The sequence below is a fragment of the Amblyraja radiata genome, chromosome 37 (assembly GCF_010909765.2).
Source record: "Amblyraja radiata isolate CabotCenter1 chromosome 37, sAmbRad1.1.pri, whole genome shotgun sequence".
NCBI classification, from domain to species: Eukaryota; Metazoa; Chordata; class Chondrichthyes; order Rajiformes; family Rajidae; genus Amblyraja; species Amblyraja radiata.
The window spans coordinates 18,852,757-18,872,668 of NC_045992.1; the positions used below are offsets into that span (position 1 = coordinate 18,852,757).

At 42.9% G+C, this 19,912-nt stretch overlaps 2 non-coding genes across 2 annotated transcripts; one reads left to right on the forward strand and one right to left on the reverse strand.

Moving 5' to 3' along the window:
- The first annotated feature begins 5,148 nt into the window (after positions 1–5,148).
- Positions 5,149–5,220, forward strand: trnam-cau. The gene has a single exon. It is a non-coding gene; the product is annotated as a tRNA-Met (tRNA).
- An 8,316-nt stretch (positions 5,221–13,536) lies between these two features.
- trnaf-gaa lies at positions 13,537–13,609 on the reverse strand. The gene has a single exon. It is a non-coding gene; the product is annotated as a tRNA-Phe (tRNA).
- Between the last annotated feature and the right edge of the window lie 6,303 nt (positions 13,610–19,912).

Genomic DNA, 19,912 nt, shown 5'->3' on the forward strand with positions numbered 1-19,912 from the left:
AACCAGTAAAATAACCCCAAAAGATTAATATTTCATGAAACAAATTACTTCATAAGATAAAAAAATCTTTACAAAAAATGTTACCTGAAGTCTCTTTGCCTACCTAGCACTGTGTGCAAACAGAACAGAAAAGGTGATGATGGCTGCAGCCATCTTCTGCTTCAGTAAGGGAAGCTGGTCGGTGATTGGCCGCAACGCCCCTCGGAGACTGCGTCTGGTTGGCCGCCGAATGACCGGCGCATTATGTGATTGGCCGCCCCGCCCTTGGAGACAGCGGTTGATTGGCTGCCAAATAATCGGGTGCAAAAAATTGAAAAATGGAAAACGTAAAAAAATCGAATTCCGATTTAAATCGGAAGAATATCATGCCTGAAAGATGGACACAAAGTGCTGGAGTAACTGTGCGGCAGGACCGGATTTACCTATAAACTAGACAAGCTTAAGCTTAGGGCCACGAGGTCTAGGGGGGCCTCCGGCCAAAGCGGGACACCTACCGTTCAACTCTGGGCGGGCATCCCTCTCTATCTCTCTCTCTCTACTTCTTCTATGTAGTGTTTTTTGGCGGTTGGCAAACAACATTTTAGTGCATTACCGCCACCAACTGGTATGGAGTGTGGATCAAATAACATTATTACATATACTAATAACCTATATCTTTCCGAACAAATTGGTTACCCTGAGAAAAAGCAATAGGATTTGATAGCACTTATATGAATTCTTTTGTAAAATATCTATTAAATCAAATTGTACTTTTTCTTTTCTGAATTGTTCACTCATTTGTCTTCTTTCTTCCTCATACCTCTCACAATGTATAATGACATGCTCTATTGTCTCTTCTTGCCCACAGTATTCACATCTGCCTGTATTATGCTTGCCTATTATAAAAAGTGTACTGTTCAGACCAGTGTGTCCAAATCTGATTCTTGAAATTACTGTCTCCTCTTTTCTGTTTTTTCCTGCACATTCTATTTCTCCCACTTTCCTCGGGGACTCTGTAGAACCACCGTCCTTTCCGCTCTTCCTCCCATGCTTTGTTATCGTTCCTTCAGTCTTGCTTAATAATGTTCTTTGATTTCAGTTTTACCTATGTTAATACTTAAATCAATCTTACTTCTTTGTTGTTACCTCTTTTGCTTACCTTATCTGCCATTTCGTTTTCTCTAATGCCAATGTGTGCTGGTACCCATAGAAATATGACTGTAAGCCCCATCATTTGAATTCTGAATAGTTGTTGTATTTCAATCAAATATCTGGTCTACTGTCTGAATGGCTGTGCTGTAAACTCTTTATTGCTAAACGTGAATCTGAACAAATAACTATCCTTAAAGGCCTGGTATCCTCGACCCACTGTACCGCTAACAATATTGCAATCATTTCACCTGTGTATACTGAGACCTCATTATTGATCCTCTTCCCTACTTTGATGTGAAATTCTGGTACAATTAAATGCTACTCCTACTTTATCTACGGAATCTTTTGATGCATCTGTATAATTTGGACAAAACGTAGTATCTGTCAATGTATCCTGTATGATGAATTAATTATACATACGTTGTTTATCCTTGTTTCCTGTTCTAATATTGTAAAGTCTACTGTTGCATCTGGAAGTATCCAAGGTGGAATTGAAGGTAATGGAACCGTTGGAACCACATTTAATTGTGCTATGCTGATTTGTAATGCTCTCTGGGTCACTGTCCATCCAAAACTTTTTGTTTCCCTTCTCTCCTTTTCCCAGCATGGTTTGACAGTAACTTGTGCTGGGTGTTCTTGACTATGGCCCTGTAGGTTAATCCAGTAATTCAATGAAAGCTGTATCCTTCTCATCTCTAGAGGTATCTCCCCCATTTCAACCTGTAATGCTGCTGTTGGAGTTGTTTTTATTGCACCTGTACATATTCTCAATGCCCGATATTAAACGTTGTCTATTTTCTTAAGAGAAGTACTTGATGCGGACCCATACACCGCACAACCATAATCTAACACAGATCTAATTAACCCAGTGTATATAGCCTTCAAAGCTGTTCTATCTGCCCCCCAATCACATCCAACATTTTGTTCTTTGGGTACAATGGTGGGCCGGGGGGTTCGGCGGTGGCGGCCGCAATCAAAGGTACGAGAGGAGCTCTGCTCTATAATCTTTGGTCGGAATGGGACGGCTGCACGTTATAATGTGCTATCGTTCCACTCCCTTCCCCCCTTCTCCCTCTCCCCCCTTCTCCCTCTCCCCCCTTCTCCCTCTCCCCCCTTCTCCCTCTCCCCCATGCTCCCTCTCGTTATGGTTTATGTACATCTTACAAGACAAATGAATTAATAGTGATTATTTAAATCAAAGTTGCTTCTGATCCATGAGAATAAACTTTATTATCTCTAACTTGCCTCTCACACAGACACATTCATATAAATATATAAAATATATATACGTTAAATTAAATTTTGTGCAGGGTGTGTTAAAGGGAAACTGCACAATACAATGCAAGGGAAACTACGCAAAGGAGGGGGCTGTTCCCGCTACAAGATACTCGAGGATACACAAAATTGCTGGGGAAACTCAGCGGGTGCAGCAGCATCTATGGAGCGAAGGAAATAGGCGACGTTTCGGGCCGAAACCCTTCTTCAGAAGAGGGTTTCGGCCCGAAGAAGGGTTTCGGCCCGAAACGTCGCCTATTTCCTTCGCTCCATAGATGCTGCTGCACCCGCTGAGTTTCCCCAGCAATTTTGTGTACCTTCGATATTCCAGCATCTGCAGTTCCCTTTTGAACAAGATACTCGAAGATCTTTGCTTTGGATCAAAGATTATAGAGGAGCTCTATAATCTTTGCTTTGGATCACATCGGGTGGCATACCGGAAGTCGCGTGTCGCTTAAAGAAAAGGCGGCCGTGACGTTCAGTCACGTACTACACGTCAGTCCATTGGATTTCGGAGGAGTGGTCTATCTTGCTCCTCTATGATCTTTGGGCAGCAGCATCTCTGGAGAAGGGTCTCGACCCTGAAACGTCACCCATTCCCATTGGACGCCACCCATTCCTCCTCTCCAGGGATGCTGCCTGTCCCGCTGAGTTACTGCAGCTTTTCGAGTCTATCTTCGCCTCTCTGGAGAACGCGGATTGGGCCCCATTCTTTGGAAAGTGAACCAAAGTGAACACACGTGACTAGATGGCGTCACATAAAAGTAATACATTTAAAAAAAATCATTGTAAGAGATTCATCTTATTCGTTGCTATTTTCCTACCTGGGAAACTATAACGCATATGTCTGCTAAACATATGGAAATTCCAGCTTTTTAAAATTCACACAGTTTTGTAAGATAAAACCGAGCTATGAAAAAAAAACCGCTTCCATGTGAGGCCACACACGTGACCAGTCATGTTTGACTCTGATAGGGCTCTTAAAAATAGCGGAGTCAGGGGATATGGGAGAAGGCGGGAACGGAGTACTGATTGGGGATGATCAGCCATGATCACATTGAATGGCGGTGCTAGCTCGAAGGGCCGAATGGCCTGCTCCTGCACCTATTGTCTATTGACCTCTGACCCTAAACAAACACTGTCAGCGTAACATATAAAAATTTAACTCGATAAACTTTATCATAGATACAGTGCGAAACAATATAGATTAGTAGATTAGAAAAAAGATGATAGACACAAAAAGTTATTATTATTACATGCAAGCAGTAATTTAGAGCTCACTGGTTATACTATGATGACATGTAACATCAGAAAATGACCTTAAAGTACTTAAGGTTGTCAACTGTGGCCATTTGTTACACACAAAGACAATTCTAGAGTATGTGGGTACAGCCTGCCTGGTCAATCATAAGATTTGGGGTGTGACAGTTTAATCGAATGATTTGCCATTTTGTTCAAAGATTCAATGATAAAAGGTGACTATATTGTTTTGTTGGGTGAAATGAAGAGGAAAGAAAAGCTGGCAATAATGGCGGGCACCTTTAGCATGGGCTTTGGCTCATTTTTCACACCAACTGGAAACATAAGGATCACAGTTTAAGGATAAGGGGGAAATCTTTTAGGACCGAGATGAGGTAAACTTTTTTCACACAGAGTGGTGAATCTCTGGAATTCTCTCCCGCAGAAGGTAGTTGAGGCCAGTTCATTGGCTATATTTAAGAGATAGTCAGATGTGGCCCTTGTGGCTAAAGGGATCAGGGGGTAGTGAGAGAAGGCAGGTACAGGATACTGAGTTACATGATCAGCCATGATCATATTGAATGGCGGTGCAGGATCGAAGGGCCGAATGGCCTACTCCTGCACCTATTTTCTATGTTTCTATAAGGCGCTGGTCAGGCCGCTTTTGGAATATTATCAGCAATTTTAGACGCCATATCTGAGGATGTGCTGGCTCTGGAGAGGGTCCAGGGGAGGTTTACGAGAATGATCCCAGGAATGAATGGGTTAACATATGATGAGCATGTGATGGCACTGGGCCTGTACTCGCTGGGGATTTGCAAAATGAGGGGGGGGGGGGGGGGCTCAATGAAACTTACTGAATAGTGAAAGGCCTGGATAGAGAGGATGTGGAGAGGATGTTTCCACTAGTGGGAAAGTCTAGGTCTAGAGGTCACAGCCTCAGAATTAAAGGACGTTCTTTTAGGAAGGAGTTGAGGAGGAATTTCTTTAGTCAGAGGTTTGTGAATCTGTGGAATTCTTGGCCACAGAAGGCTGTGGAGGCCAGGTCAGTGGATGTAATTGAGTAGAGGCACCGATGGATAGATTTGTGATTAGTTTGGGGGTTATCAGAGTTTATGGGGAGAAGGCAGGAGAATGGGGTTAGGAGGGAGAGATAGATCAGCCATGGTTGAATGGCGGAGTAGACCTGATGGGCCGAATGGCCTAATTCTGCTCCTCTCTCTTATGACATGAACTTTTAAACATTCAGTGGGATACCGACTAATTTAAGGCACGTGTAACGTTGTTGGTTACAGGCGCCTTTGTACAATTCATGCAAGGTTGCCACCATTGCACGTTGTTTAGATTAGATTTAGAGATATAGCGCAGAAACAGGCCCTTCAACCCACCTAGAACGCACCAACCAGCGATCCCCGCATACTAGCACTATCCTACACACACCATGGTCCCCGTTGTGCTCGGCCGACCAAAAAGGAGCACACGCGCTAAGAATGTTTCTGTCAGAGCAGAGTGGCGCAGCGGAAGCGTGCTGGGCCCATAACCCAGAGGTCGATGGATCGAAACCATCCTCTGCTATTCTATCAATGGATACTTTTGAGAAAATACCGTCCGTTCACACGCGTGCACAACATATATTTCGTTTCATTCGGGGAAATTCCTATTTCAACAAACGCTTCGCTTCGTTGCATCATTTTATGAGTTTTATTGCAGAATCCGTGGGTGACGTCATGGTCCCCGTTGTGCTCGGCCGTTGACCTATTAATTCATAATATTCTCTGCTGCATGAAGCTGTGTTCTGGTCATGCGATTGGAGTAGGATTAGGCCATTCGGCCCATCAAGCCTACTCCACCATCAATCACGGCTGATCTATCTCTCCTCCTAACCCCATTCTCCTGCTTTCTCCTCATAACATCTCCCCATGGTATAGAACAGGAAATGGTGGAGCCAATGGTTCAGCTCCTGTGTACTTCATTGCAACTTTGATACAGAGATAAACACGTTCATGTTCAGTAGCAGAGAGAGTGGGGGAGCGGGGAATGGGTAGAACAAGGGGGATATCTCTGATAATCACTGAAGGGTAGTAGTCTACGGGACAGGTGGTGGGAAATGGGATGCGAGTAGATGAGCAATATCTGGTCGGCATGGAAATAGTGGGCCGAAGAGAATTTGTTCTGGAGGAAGTCTATGTCGGAGTGTAGGGAGAGTGAGGAGAGAGAGTCCACGGGGAAATAGACAGGTAGCTGACGGCACTGGGTGTAAGAAGGAACTGCAGATGCTGGTTTAAACTTAAGATAGACACAAAAAGCTGCAGTAACTCAGTGGGACAGGCAGTATCTCTGTAGAGAATGAATAGGTGACGCTTTGGGTCGAGGCACTTCTTCAGACGTCCCCATTCAGTCACCCATTCCTTTTCTCCAGAGATGCTGCCTGTGCCGCTGAATTACTCCAGCTGTTTGTGTCGACCTTCGGCACTCGGTGTAAACCAGACAGAAGGCAGGCCACGCCACACTATTCCATCGGCGAGTGGGGAACGGAACCGTCTCCAGTGCAGTGTGACTCTGTGACTCGAGCACAGTCCCGCTGCTGTTTGTGACAGCAAATACAGAATAGGACTCGCAGTTCCGGTTACATGCGTTTAGAAAATGAAAGCGCCTCTTTATTAAATAATTCAACACGAGCATGTACTTGAATAAATGACCGGATCGCGGAAGAAGCACAAGTCAAAGAGTGGGAAGTGAATGTTTTGAACATTGCAGGTTTTTGGAGTATTCTTCAACCTTATGTAACTAACCCACAAACAACACTTTCCCGCTCTTTCTTCTTCGACTCGCTTCAATTTATCCTTCCCTCCTACCCTTCCACTGCGTCACAATGAAGATTGCACCACGGTTCCTCGTTAGTATAGTGGTTAGTATCCCCGCCTGTCACGCGGGAGACCTACGGGGAGAAGGTTTTCTCGTTCTAAATTTAACTTAAATTCCAAGATGTATTTTACACATTTTGATTTCTAAATAAACAAAACATTTGTTGCTGAATTGATCGGTTTAGTGAATATTCCGAATTAACACAATACATACAGTACGGGAGCTCAGAAACAGGCCCTTCGGCCCACAATATCAGTGACTAACATAATTCCAAATTAATCTAATCAAATCTGAAGAAGGGTGTCAACTCGAAACGTCAGCCATTCCTTCTCTCCAGAGATGCTGCCTGTCCCGCTGAGTTACTCCAGCTTTTTGTGCCTATCATCTTTATTCTAATCAACTTGCCTACCCGTGATCTCTATCGTATCTGCTTCCACCACCACTCCTAGCAGCGCTTTCCAGGCACCCAGCTCTCCTCATCCCACACATCTCCTTTAAACTTTACTGCTCTCACGTTAAAGCTATGGCCTCAAGTCATTGAGATTTCCACCCCGGGATAAAGATTGTCAGTGTCTATCATATCTATATCTCTCATAACTTTATATACCTCTGGCCTCCATTTCTGATGAACCAGAGAAAACAATTGCAGTCTGTCAAGCCTCACTTTGTATCTACTGGCCCCTATCCCATGCATGGCAGACAGGTTTTCATTCTGTTAAACCTCTTCTGCACCCTCTCCAAAGCCCCCACACCCTTCCTGTAATAGGGTGATTTCACGAAAGGTCACTGGATCATAGCTCCTCACCCACGTGACCGCAAAATCCAACTGGGGTACAAGCGTCACTTCCGGTACATGTTATTGATGCTGAAAACGTGTACTTTCACACCCGTTAAAAACCGCGAAAACGGCCCGTTTTTGAGTTGTAAATAACTATGCCAGTCGGGGTGACCGTGAGACACAGTTATCTTACTTTACAGTCCAGAAGATAGATAAAAACGAAGGTAAATACAAGAGGGAGCTGAAGGGGCAACAACAGCGGAAGTGGTTAGCGGACATTCGCCGTGGAGATATAAAGCTCGAAAATATCGGGAATTATCGCGTTTGCTCGCTGCATTTCATCAAAAGTAAGGCATTATTGACGTTTTATCTTTATTCATTTGTTTTTTTTGTTTATTTTATTAGAAGTTAATACAGTACAAAATAATACAGTGGCACCTAATTTTAGGTGCCAACTATGTCATACCGTAATCCATTATATGTACAACCTCTAGTTTTATGTTATGAGAAGGAAGTAAGCAAGACAAGAAAAATAAAACAATAGAAAGGGGAAAAAGTGGCAAAAATAGATGATAGAGAGTAGAAAAACGTGAAGTGTGTATATAAAAAAAAAAAAAAATAAATAAAAAATAAAAAGTGGAAAGTAGAAATAGAAGAGAAGGCCCCTTAAAAGAGAATTTTTCAAATCTATATTCGGAGATGTAGATCTATCCACGTCATGAACTGAAATTAGCAATCCTTATGGTACCGCTGCATCACATGATTCCAAAAAGTCGATGAAAGGAGACCAACTCCTTAAGAATTGGTCATATTTATCTATTAGTCGGAGTCTCATTTCTTCAAGGCGTGCTATGTCCATCATATTCCTAATCCACATTTTAACAGTTGGTATGGTTGTATTTTTCCAAAATTTAAGTATCAATTTCTTTCCAATTATTAACCCATAATTAAAAAAAACATTTGGTCTTTATTTAAATTGGTATCTTCTCCTATTATTCCAAATATAATCCATTCCATTTTGGGTTCTATTCTTGACTTGAAGAGCTTTGTAAATATATCAAATATATCACTCCAAAATCTATTCAACTTTGTACATCCTACAAATGAATGTGTTATATTAGCGTTTTGAAACAAACATTTATCGCATCTGGGAGAGACGTTTGGATAAAATTTATTCAACCTCGTTTTTGAATAATATAGTCTATGTAATAATTTGAATTGAATTAAATTATGTCTTGCATTAATAGAACAGTTATGTGTATTCATCAAATACTTTTCCCATCTATCCTTCGAGATCTTTATCATTAGCTCATGTTCCCAATCTTCCCTTAGTGCTTCTGTTGAGGGTGATTCTCTATATAATATATTATTATAAAAGTATGATATTAATTTTTGTGAATCAGCCTTAATATTCATTGCTTCTTCTAAAGGGTCTAAAAATATAGTTTGAGATCTATGTGTATATTTCTTCATAAAGTCACATACCTGTATATATTTAAAATATTGATTATCCTTCAATTTAAATTTAAATTTTAATTGTTGAAATGATAACAGTTTACCCACTTCATACATATCCCCTACTTTCCTAATCCCCAGTCTATCCCATTGTTGATATGTGTTGTCGATGAGAGAAGGTTTGAATGCGGGGTTGTTCAATAGTGGGGTTAGTACTGATAAATTATTTAATTTCAATGATACTTTTATTTGTTTCCAAATTCTTATTATATTGTTAATAATTGGGTTCTTCTTATATATTATACTATTCAATTTTATCGATGAGAGCAGGATCGTTCCTATATCATGCGGATAGCACTCCTCTTTCTCCATTCTTATCCACTCCAACTGCTGAGTGGAACTATCCAGCCAGTACATTATGTTCTTAATATGCACTGCCCAGTAGTAATACATAAAGTTAGGTAATGATAAACCCCCAACTTCTTTAGATTTGCACAAATGCTTTCGTTGAATTCTATGTGTTCTGTAATCCCATATAAAATTAGTGATAGTGGAATCTAGTTTTTTGAAAAAATATTTTGGAATATATATTGGGATCGCTTGAAACAAATATATTAATTGTGGTAAGAAAGTCATTTTTATAGCGTTAATTCTACCTATCAATGAGAGCGGAAGCGTTTTCCAAAATTTAATCATATCATTCAGTTTATTTAATAGTGGTATAAAATTGGCACTAAATAATGATTTGTGTCTTCTCGTAATTTGAATACCCAGATACTTGAATTTCTCTGTTGCAATTTTGAAGGGGAATTTTAGTAAGTGTCTCGAATCCTGTGGTTTTAAAGACATAATTTCGCTTTTATTCCAATTTATTCTATATCCTGAAAAAGAGCCGAATTCCTCAATTAGTGTTAATAAAGTGGGTATACTCGTTTGTGTATTAGTAATATATAAAAGGATGTCATCAGCATACAGCTGTTAATTGGATAATAATAATAAAATGTCCTGATTTTGTCCAATTAACAGCTGACAATTATCCCATTCCTTAGCTTGCATCTGAGTAAAATTTATTTCAAAACGCATTGATAGTTTACGATTATTTAAATGGTAAATGTAGCTTCAGAAGCGTTTTCTTTTTGCATGTTAAAACCCACCTGAGAACCATGGGCGATTTTGCAATTTTACTGACGGATTTTTCACTTTTAAAACTTTTCATATAACAAATGAATAAAGATAAAACGTCAATAATGGCTTACTTTTGATGAAATGCAGCGAGCAAACGCGATGATTCCCGATATTTTCGATCTTTATATCTCCACGGCCAATGTCCGCTAACCACTTCCGCTGTTGTTGCCCCTTCAGCTCCCTCTTGTATTTACCTTCGTGTTTATCTATCTTCTGGACTGTAAAGTACGATAACTGTGCCTCGCGTTCACCCCGACTGGCACAGTTATTTACAGCTCAAAAACGGGCCGTTTTCGCGGTTTTTAACGGGTGTGAAAGTACACGTTTTCAGCATCAATAACATGTACCGGAAGTGACGCTTGTACCCCAGTTGGATTTTGCGGTCACGTGGGTGAGGATCTATGATCCAGTGACCTTTCGTGAAATCACCCCATAGGGAGAACAGAGTTGAATGCAAGACTCCAAATGCAACTTGACAAAAGTCAGAGAGCTGCATCGTGACATCCTGGCTTGGAGAACCGTGAGGCCCCTCTGACCCTGATACACTGGTGGGAAGCAAAGATCTTAGAGCAGAGCAAGATGGGTTACTCTCACGCAAACGCGTAGTACGCTCATGGGCTGATTCATGGGTGATTATCGGACCCATTTTAGCAACCAGTCCCCGCCATCTTGCTCCGCCATCTTGCATCCGGCCAAAGATCGGATCTTTGTTTCCGAAGCGGGGAGAGGGAGTGCGCGGCCCCGGGCAGCGGGAAGAGGGAGTGCGCGGCCCGGGGAGAGGGAGAGCGCGGCTCGGGGCAGCGGGGAGAGGGAGTGAGCGGCTCGGGGCAGCGGGCAGAGGGGCATAGGAGGGGGGAAGACATTGAAGTGTGGGGGCAGGCGAGGGAGTGCCGGGGGGGGGGGGGGGAGAGTTGAGGGGTGGGATAAGGTCTAGTGTGTGTGAAGTTGCGGGGAGGTTTACAATGTTTCTTATTTAATGTCCCTTGTCTAGTCTGAAATAAAGTTCACCATTGGATCAGAAGAAATATAATTGTGTGTGTTATATGATTATATACATTTATATCACATTCATGTATGTGTGTTTATAAACATTTTATTCTTTAACAAGAATTAATAGAATTATGAACTAACAGAATTATGAATCTAACCCTATATCACGCACAAAAACTTCCCCCGCAATGTCAATTACCTTGCGAGTCGGGTCGGGTCGGGTAGGTTCCGGTTACTACAAAATCAACTCAACTCAAACACTGCTTGTGAGCAATTTAAAAAGAAATGATTTAAAAAAACATTAAAAAAGACAATCACCAGAGTCAAATTTTGTATGAACTGACAGAATTATGAATCTAACCCTATATCACACACACAAACAGTTGCCCCGCAACATTGATTACACTGCGAGTCGGGTCAGGTCAGGTAGGCTCCGGTTACTAAAAATGGGCGGGGGAAATGCCCAGGATCCCCTCCGTAGCGTACTACACGTCAGCCCATTGTATTTTGCAGGAGTAGCCTATCCTGCTCTAAGATCTTTGGTGGGAAGTGACCAAGGAGGTCACCGGATGTAGAAGCGAACTATGAGGTGCTGCTCCTCCAATTTGCGCTGGGCCTCACTCTGGCGTTGGCGGAGGCCCAGGACAGAAAGGTCGGATTCTGAATGGGAGGGGAGTTGAAGTGCTGAACCGCCGGGAGATCAGGTTTGTGGGTTGAGCGCTCTTAGCCATTGTCGTTTTATTTCACGATAAAGAAAACACATCTTGCAGCTCATTGCCTCCAATAAATGTAACCAAAGGGTTTAAAAGGTATAAAATCCTTAGATCCCCAAAAATGCAGAGTATTCCTGAACTATTCGCTGGATAGACATATGTTTGCTATTGATAATGGTTAAAGAAAGTGTAGCCCAACGTGGGGCTCGAACCCACGACCCACGAGTCTCATTCTCTACCGACTGAGCTAGCCGGGCATTGATCAGACATTTTTCAGTGTCTAATGTCAGGAGAATCATCCTCTCAAAACACCAAGGATCTACCTCTGGTAAGAATTTTTGTCTGTGGGTGTCGAAGATAATCACAAGCGAGACGTTAATCAAACTGTCGTTCGTCCCAAGCGCAACATCTTACACTTTCTCCGTTTAAATGCCATCGTCCATTCCTCTCCTATAGGGGGGTTGCACGTAAGGTCACTGGTCATAGGGCTTGACGCACGGAGCCGCTCAATCCATCTGGAGGACCTTCGTCACTTCCGGTATATGTTATTAATGCTAGAAACGCATACTTTCCTACCTGTTAAAACCCGCCAAAATGTTGAATATTTGCGCTGAAAAAAATTGTGGGTCGGAGTAAGTGTGAGAGACATGTGCCCAACTTTAGAATTCCAAAAGTGAAGCGAAATTAAGGTATAGGGTGGTTGCACGAAAGGTCACTGGGTCATAGGGCTCGACGCATGGAGCCGCTAAATCCAACTGGAAGACATCCGTCACTTCCGGTATATGTTATTAATGCTAGAAACGCATACTTTCATACCTGTTAAAAACCGCCAAAATTTTGAATTTTTGCGCTGAAAAAAATTGTGGGAGTCGGGGTAAGTGTGAGAGACATGTACCCAACTTTAGAATTCCAAACGTGAAGCGAAATGAAGGTATAGAGAAGCGAGAACTGAAGGGACTACAGCAGTTAAAGTGCTTGGTAAACATTGAAAATATTGGGAATTATCGCGTTTGCTCACTGCATTTCATCAAGTAAGGCATTATTTGTGTTTTTTCTTGATTCCTTTGGCATCTAGAAATTCTCAGAAGTGATAAATCTGGCTGTAAATTTTTCTTCAGATGCGTTTTCATTTTGTATGTAAAAACCCACGAGAACCATGGGCGATTTAAAACAATTACAGCCAGATTTTTCACTTCTGAAACTTTTTAGATGCCAAAGGAATCACGAAAAAACACAAATAATGCCTTACTTGATGAAATGCAGTGAGCAAACGGCCAGTGTTCGCCAAGCACTCTGGCTGTTGTTGTCCCTTCAGCTCTGGCTTCTATCTACCGTAATTTCTCCTCACTTTTGGAATTCTGAAGTAGGCTAAATGTCTCACACGCTTATCCCGATTTCCATAATCATTTATAGCGCAAAAATTGACAATTTCAGCGGGTTTTAACGGGCCCGCTACGCTGGAAACAATGGTAAGCGCCTTGAGTATTAGAAAGGCGCTATATAAATCCCATCCATTATTATTATTATTACCTGCAGTTCATCGCGTGTACTCCATTTGGTGTACTGTAGCAACAGTACGGGGTCATGGCTCGTGACCCGACTGCCGTGAAACCTTCCTATTTATGTAGCTGAGCTACATCCCGCCATGTACCATGCACGAAACAGACCCGTTCTGAAGGGTGAGCTACATGGCCAATTTATTTTCCGCACGTCTGTGGCATTTGAGTGGAAACCGGGGTACCTGCTGGAAATTCAATAAGTCACATGCAGGCAGAAAGACAGTCAAAGAACACCGGAGGTTCACGTTGAACCTTGAATGAGCGGCACTGACGGCTGCGTTACGAACAAAATCGCTGGAATAAATCATATGAACGCTCATTTAAATTTTAAAGTCTTATATACCATCGCCGAAACCCGGAATTGAACCAGGGACCTTTAGATCTTCAGTCTAACGCTCTCCCAACTGAGCTATTTCGGCTACTTTACCACTGCTGAAGGAAACACATTTCACTTCCAACTCATGAATCCGGCCATAGTCGTTCACCTAATTCTGCGTCAATTTTATATAACGCACCGTGTTCATCAGATGTGGTAATCCCGCTGCTGAACATTTTTTGTCATTTCCGAATACAGATCCCACCAAACAAGAGAAACAGAGAATTCTTGCCATCTTCCACCTCAGTCACTGAACCACACGCCCTGTAAACGTTGCAACTCCAGGGACAGAGGCGGAGCAGAGGAGGTTTTCCCATTGATCTGATCGATACTCAAATGTCACCTGCCTAATGTCGCTTTTCATCAGTTCCTCTGTCACCCCAGATCCTCTGGCCACTAGTACATCAGGAAGATTGGTAGTTTCCTCCTTAGTGAAGACGGATCCAAAGTACCTGTTCAACTCATCTGCCATTTCCTTGGTCGCCATAATAAATTCACCCTTTATTCTTCAAGGGTCTAACTTTGGTTTTAACCATTGTTTTCCTCTTCACATACCTAAAGAAGCTCTGACTATCCTCCTTCATATTCTTGGCTAGCTTACCTTCGTACATTTTTCATTGACTGAAATGAGTTTCGGTGACTCCTTAGATACCGAAACACATCCAGGGATGCACTTGATCCCAGCTGCCTATACACGTCCCATGCATCCTTTTCTTTATTTACCTCGTCAGCCAAAGCTTCCTTCCGGTTGCATGCTTTGCCTTTCACTCTAACGGGAACATACATATCCTGAGCTCTCTTCAGTACACTTTTAAAAACATCCCACTTGGCCGGTTTTCCTTTACCCTCAACCTGCTCCAGTCTACTTGAGCATTTTAACACGTGGACCCACTCGGTCCCTGTCCATGACTATCTTAAACCTAATTGAACTGTGGCCACGGGACACAAAAGGCTCCTCCACAAACAATTTATTAACGCGCCCATCGCAATGTCCCAATACTGGATCCAGCGTTGCCCTCTCACGACGTGGAGGCCTCTACACACTGCTTAAGAAAACACTCCTGAACACATTTGCGGATTTGCACCTCATTTAAACCCTTCACACTATGATTTACCCAATCTATATTGGGAAAGTTAAAATCCCCTACTACAACAACCTTATTTGACCTGCACCTGTCTGCAATCTCATGGCTCATTTGTTTCTCAAATCCCGTTGACTATTCGAGGGTCTGTAGTGAACCCCAACAAGGTGATCATCCCTTTCTTGTTTCTCAGCTCCACCCATATAGACGAACCGTCCTTAATCTCACCTCTGATCACAGTCGTGACATCCTCCTTGACCAACAATGCTACCCCTCCCCCTCTTTTTCCCTCGCCCCTGTCTCCTGCACCCCGGAATATTAAGTTGCCAGTCCTGTCCCTCCCTTAACCTGGTTTCAGTCATGAGGACAATGTCCCATTTACTCGTACCCTCTCCATGCCCTAAACTCATCTGCCTTACTCGTCAGCTCCCTGCTTTAAAATACGTGTAGTTTAAACCAACCATCCTTCCTCGCTGTCCGCCTTTCACCTGCCTGTTCTGTCCACTAATCTGTACCACACCATATGACTGGGACCGAAAATTGGAGGTTAAATTTTCAACCATTGGGTACCTGATATTGAAAAATGTAATGCTTAAGCCGTCGGATGCCTAATACTCGATGATTGTGTTCATCTATCCCTAGATGCTGCAAGCGATGTGAGAGGTCCTCGATGGATATTTATACGATTTTCTTACCGTGGACAAAAACATAAAAAGTTGGCATTTCCAAAAGGGCAATGCAAATGTCTTGGTGTAGTGTACCATGGAAGAGGTGTTGTTCATCCTACAAAGATCGAAACAACTCGGGCCCCAGATTAGATATATCCAGGAAAACTGCGGAAAGGAATCCTGGCAGAGATACATGAATTATCGTTCGCGAGCGGTATGGATTTTGAAGATTGGAGTGTGGCCAATGACCTTTCTTTAAAAAGATATGTACAAAAACCTGGGAATTACAGACAAGGATGCTCTCATTTGTGGTCGTTAACAGTGTGGGGGAAGGGGGGGGGGTCAAAAGCGTGGACGTTGGTGCAGTTAGCGTAAAAGAGAGTGTAGGAAAGGTGACGTGAAAACTAACAGGGCAAGGGGATGGGAACCAGTGCAAGGAGACAAAGGGACATAACAGGAGGACAGAAGTAAAAGGTAGAAGGGAGATAAGAAAAATAAACCTGAAAGCTTTGTGCCTCAACGCGAGGAGCATTCGAAATACGGTTGACGAATTGAATGTGCAGTTGGTAGTTAAGGAATAATGTTTTCCGGATTTCCTCAGAGGTGATGAAGGCAGAGAATGTTACTTTTCCAGCGTCAAAATATGATACATTCCAGGCAGGCAAGATGTGCTGTTACCAGCGTCGCTGGGATTCTCGTTTTAAGGTTACAATCCGATTACCGCAATCACGTTGAATTAATTCCTCCACCTGTGATCGCCGTCTGTCTTGAAACTGGGCACCAGAAGCCCCGAGACAGTGCCAGGAATTTGAGACCACCGTGTTGAGTGAAGCGTACTGAATGAAATCAGACAAGTAACTTGAGGTGCAGAGTTGGATCTGATTTAGTTTGAAATAATATTCCCTTTGCTGGAACAAAGCCGCTCCCAAATCCCATTCCTCAATTTCGCCACGATTTGATGTTTCGCAACCATAATTTTAAAAATATTCACAACCTGTTAACAGCGTGGATTTCACTTGCCTGATGTAATCTGTTTCGGAAAATTTACGAAGTCTCTATTTTTAACTCTGTTAAAACTTCACTGTCCCGGCGGAGATGGTAAATGGTATAAAATCTCCGGGATTGTTCTGCCCCAGCATTTCATTCCGGGAGATTATAGGTTGCATACGGTGACGTGGCTGAGAAAAGAAAATGATAGACATGATAGAGAGATATCACAGAGTGGACAAAATCTTGTACGTGATCGTTGCTGTCGTTGGTGTCCCTGGTAAGTGAGCAGAATAATTATTTTGTTATCAATCCGTGTCTTAATGCTTTGTCCTGATGCTGATCATCTTTGCAAGTTTCCCAAATGATGATCGGTGTACACGAATGTCAGTGATATTAACCTCTCCGTTGAATTCACGCTGAATTTATTTTAATTTTTACCGTGCTCCCTCTCTAGCAGAAACCAACTCTCTATTCTTGTCAATCTCGAGACCCACTAGAATGTTGTTCTTGACTTCAGTGGCACCTTGCCTTGAGTTGCCTCACTGCTCGGGAAATGCAGCTATCCGGAGATGTGTGACTGAGAGGGGTTTAATTGGTGAAGTTCACAATGGGGTGAATTTCACAGTGGAGTTTCATTATGGAGTCTCACAATGGAGTCTGTCACAGTCGGTATTAAACATTAAATTCCTTCCATTTGGCCTATAAACCAATGACAATGAGATTTTAAAAATATGTTATATTATGAATTCTTGTGTGACTGTTATTTGGACACTTAGTCTATTTAAAAATGTTAATCTATTCTTAAGAAATAGATAGATGTTTAGATCTAGTAATTGAATTTTGTAATTAGCTACAATTAGGTAACTAACTAATTATATGCTTTAATTTCCATTCATCTAAGTAAGATTGTTTCATATTTGTTTCAGAATGCTTCAATCTATAATAACTGAAAATGTCTTTCAGTTCTCTTAATTTTTAAGAAAGTTATGTGCTTTTGACTGTCCTCGATCACAGCTTTTGTGTTGTCAATGGAAAACCAATAGGGAACAAGATGCTAATTTCCGAATATGTAAATGGCCATAACTTTTTTAATACTGCAGATATGAAAGTGAATTAGGTGTCAAATTAAACTTCTTTTTGTGCTTTATCTGATGGGATAAATTACAGACTTGATTTTTAAAATCTCAAAATGTTGTGACATTGATAGTATAAGGCTACATTTTGGGTTGTGCAATGAACCATATTTATAAGAGAACTTGAGGTAAAGGAACCACTCGGAGGTAATGACCAAAATATGATAAGATTTAACCTACAATTAGAAAAGGAACAGGTGAAACCGGATGTGTCGTTATTGCCGCTGAGTAAATTGGCCGACCGAGGCACGGAGGAGCTGGCAAAGATTGACTGATAAGGGGCTTTAGCAGCAGTGGCAGGTATTTCTGCCAATAATTCGGAAGGTGCAGGATCACTTCATTATAAAGAGAAAGAAAGATTCCAGGAGAGAATAAGCCGACAAAGGCTGACAAGGGAGGTCAAGGACAACATAAAAGCAAAGGAGAAGGCATGTAACATTGCAAAGATGAGTGTTAAGTCAGAGGATTTGGATGTTTTTAAAGAACCACAACAGTTAACTGAAAGGGCAATACTGCGAGAAGTACGAATATAAAATGTCCAATAATATAACAGTGGATAGCAAGAGTTCCTATGGATATATGAAGAGTAAAAAAAGAGGCAAGACTGGACGTTGGGCTGCTAGAAAATGATGCAGGCTAAGTGATAACGGAAAATCAATAAATGGCAGTGGAATTGGATAACTGTTTTGCATCAGTCGCCACAGTGGAAGACACCAGTAGTGCGCATGTGGTCCGAGAGACTCAGTGGGTGAAAGTTGTAGAGTGGCGATTACTAAGGAGAAGGTGCTGGAAAAAACGGAAAGGTCTGAAGGTGGATAAGTCACCTGGAGCGGATGGACTGCACCACTGGGGTCCGAGGGTGGTGGCCTCAGAAATTGAGGAGGCATTATTTAGTTGTGATATTTCAAGAATCACTAGAGTTAGGGTGGTTCCTGAAGATTGGATCATTGTGAATATCACCCCGCTGTACAAGAAGGCAGCAAAGCAGAATAGAAACTGCAGGCCGGTTAGCCTGACATCGGTGGTTGGTAATATTTTAGAGTCAATTACAAAGGATGAGGTTACGAGGTACTTAAAAGTTCACTGTGAAACAGGTCGAAGTCAGCATGGTTTTGTGGGGTAGATCTTGCCTCACGATTCTGCTGGAGATCCTTGAGGATTTTAATAGCAGGCCAGACAGGAGAAACGCTGTAGATGTTGTTTAACTAGATTTTGAGAAGGGCAACACTCTTGAACTTTAGATGAGTCATGCTGAGTCAGCCATCAAGAACAAGTTCAGTAATGGGCCCATATCGTCGAGTGAGGCCATATGAGTGGAGCTGAGGAACAAGAATGATGATCTAAAGACCCTCGAATAGTCACCGGGAATTAGAAGAACAAATGTGCCAGGAGATTGCAGAGAGCTGCAGGCCGAATAAGGTTGTTATAGTTGGGGATTGTAACGTTCCCAATATAGACTGGGAGATCATAGCTTGAAGGGTTTAGATGGGGTGCAATTCCTCAAAAGTGTTCAGGAGAGTTTTCTTAAGCCGTATGTGGCACTTCACCGCCAGATGTTCCAGGTCCGGAGAGCAGTTGGACAGGACTGCCACGTCTGAGCACCACGCAGAATTGACCATGAGGCAGACGCCCCTTCCTCTCCCTTTCCCAGATGCCAGTGTGCGGTCCGTACGGTGGATGGATAAACCTTCAGGCTGGACCGCTGAGTCTGGGGAGCTGGTGGTGGGCCATGTCTCTGTGAAACAGAACACAGAGCATTCACTCAGCTCCCTTTGATAAAGCAGCCTTGCCCTTACGTCCTCCACTTTATTTTCAAGGGACTGTACGTTGGCCAAAAGGATAGTAGGGAGAGGGGGCCGGTCCCCTGCGCTTCAGTCTGACCTGAAGTCCTGCCCGTCGGCCACGTTTCTGGATACAATGGAGGCTTCCCCTTTGAATCCAGGTACTGTATTTACTGCTGTTTCTGCGGACCTGCGCTGGACCGGGCATTCCTCATAGACCGCAGCTCCAGCTCCGTTACGATCGGGGGTTCCCCCAAAGTCGGCAGCTCCAGCTTCATTGTTTCTGGAAGATCCAGCCCGTCGGCTCTGTGGGTCATCCCGGGGTCTCCAGGTACCGTACCTGGGATCCTCAGTCAGGTCAGTAGTTTTACAGCCAGCGTGGGAAAGTTTAAAGCGTGGCTCCCGCAGCTGCGGGAGACGCGAAATTGCCAGCGCTTGCAGCTGCCCAAGCAGCTTGTGTGAAACGGCACCGATTACTGCCGTTTCCCTGATCCAGGTGAGTTGATAGAAGTTGTAGGTGAACCTTTTCTGTTCTGGAGCTCCGCAGGCAGGCGCCATCTTGCGGTCTCGCTCAAGTTCCCTGGTGCAGGTTATTTGAGGGGAAATGAACATCGGCCGTGGGATGTTTTTAAAAGTGTACTGAAGAAAGCTAAGGATGTGTACGTCCCGGTTATAGTGAAGCGCAAAGCAGG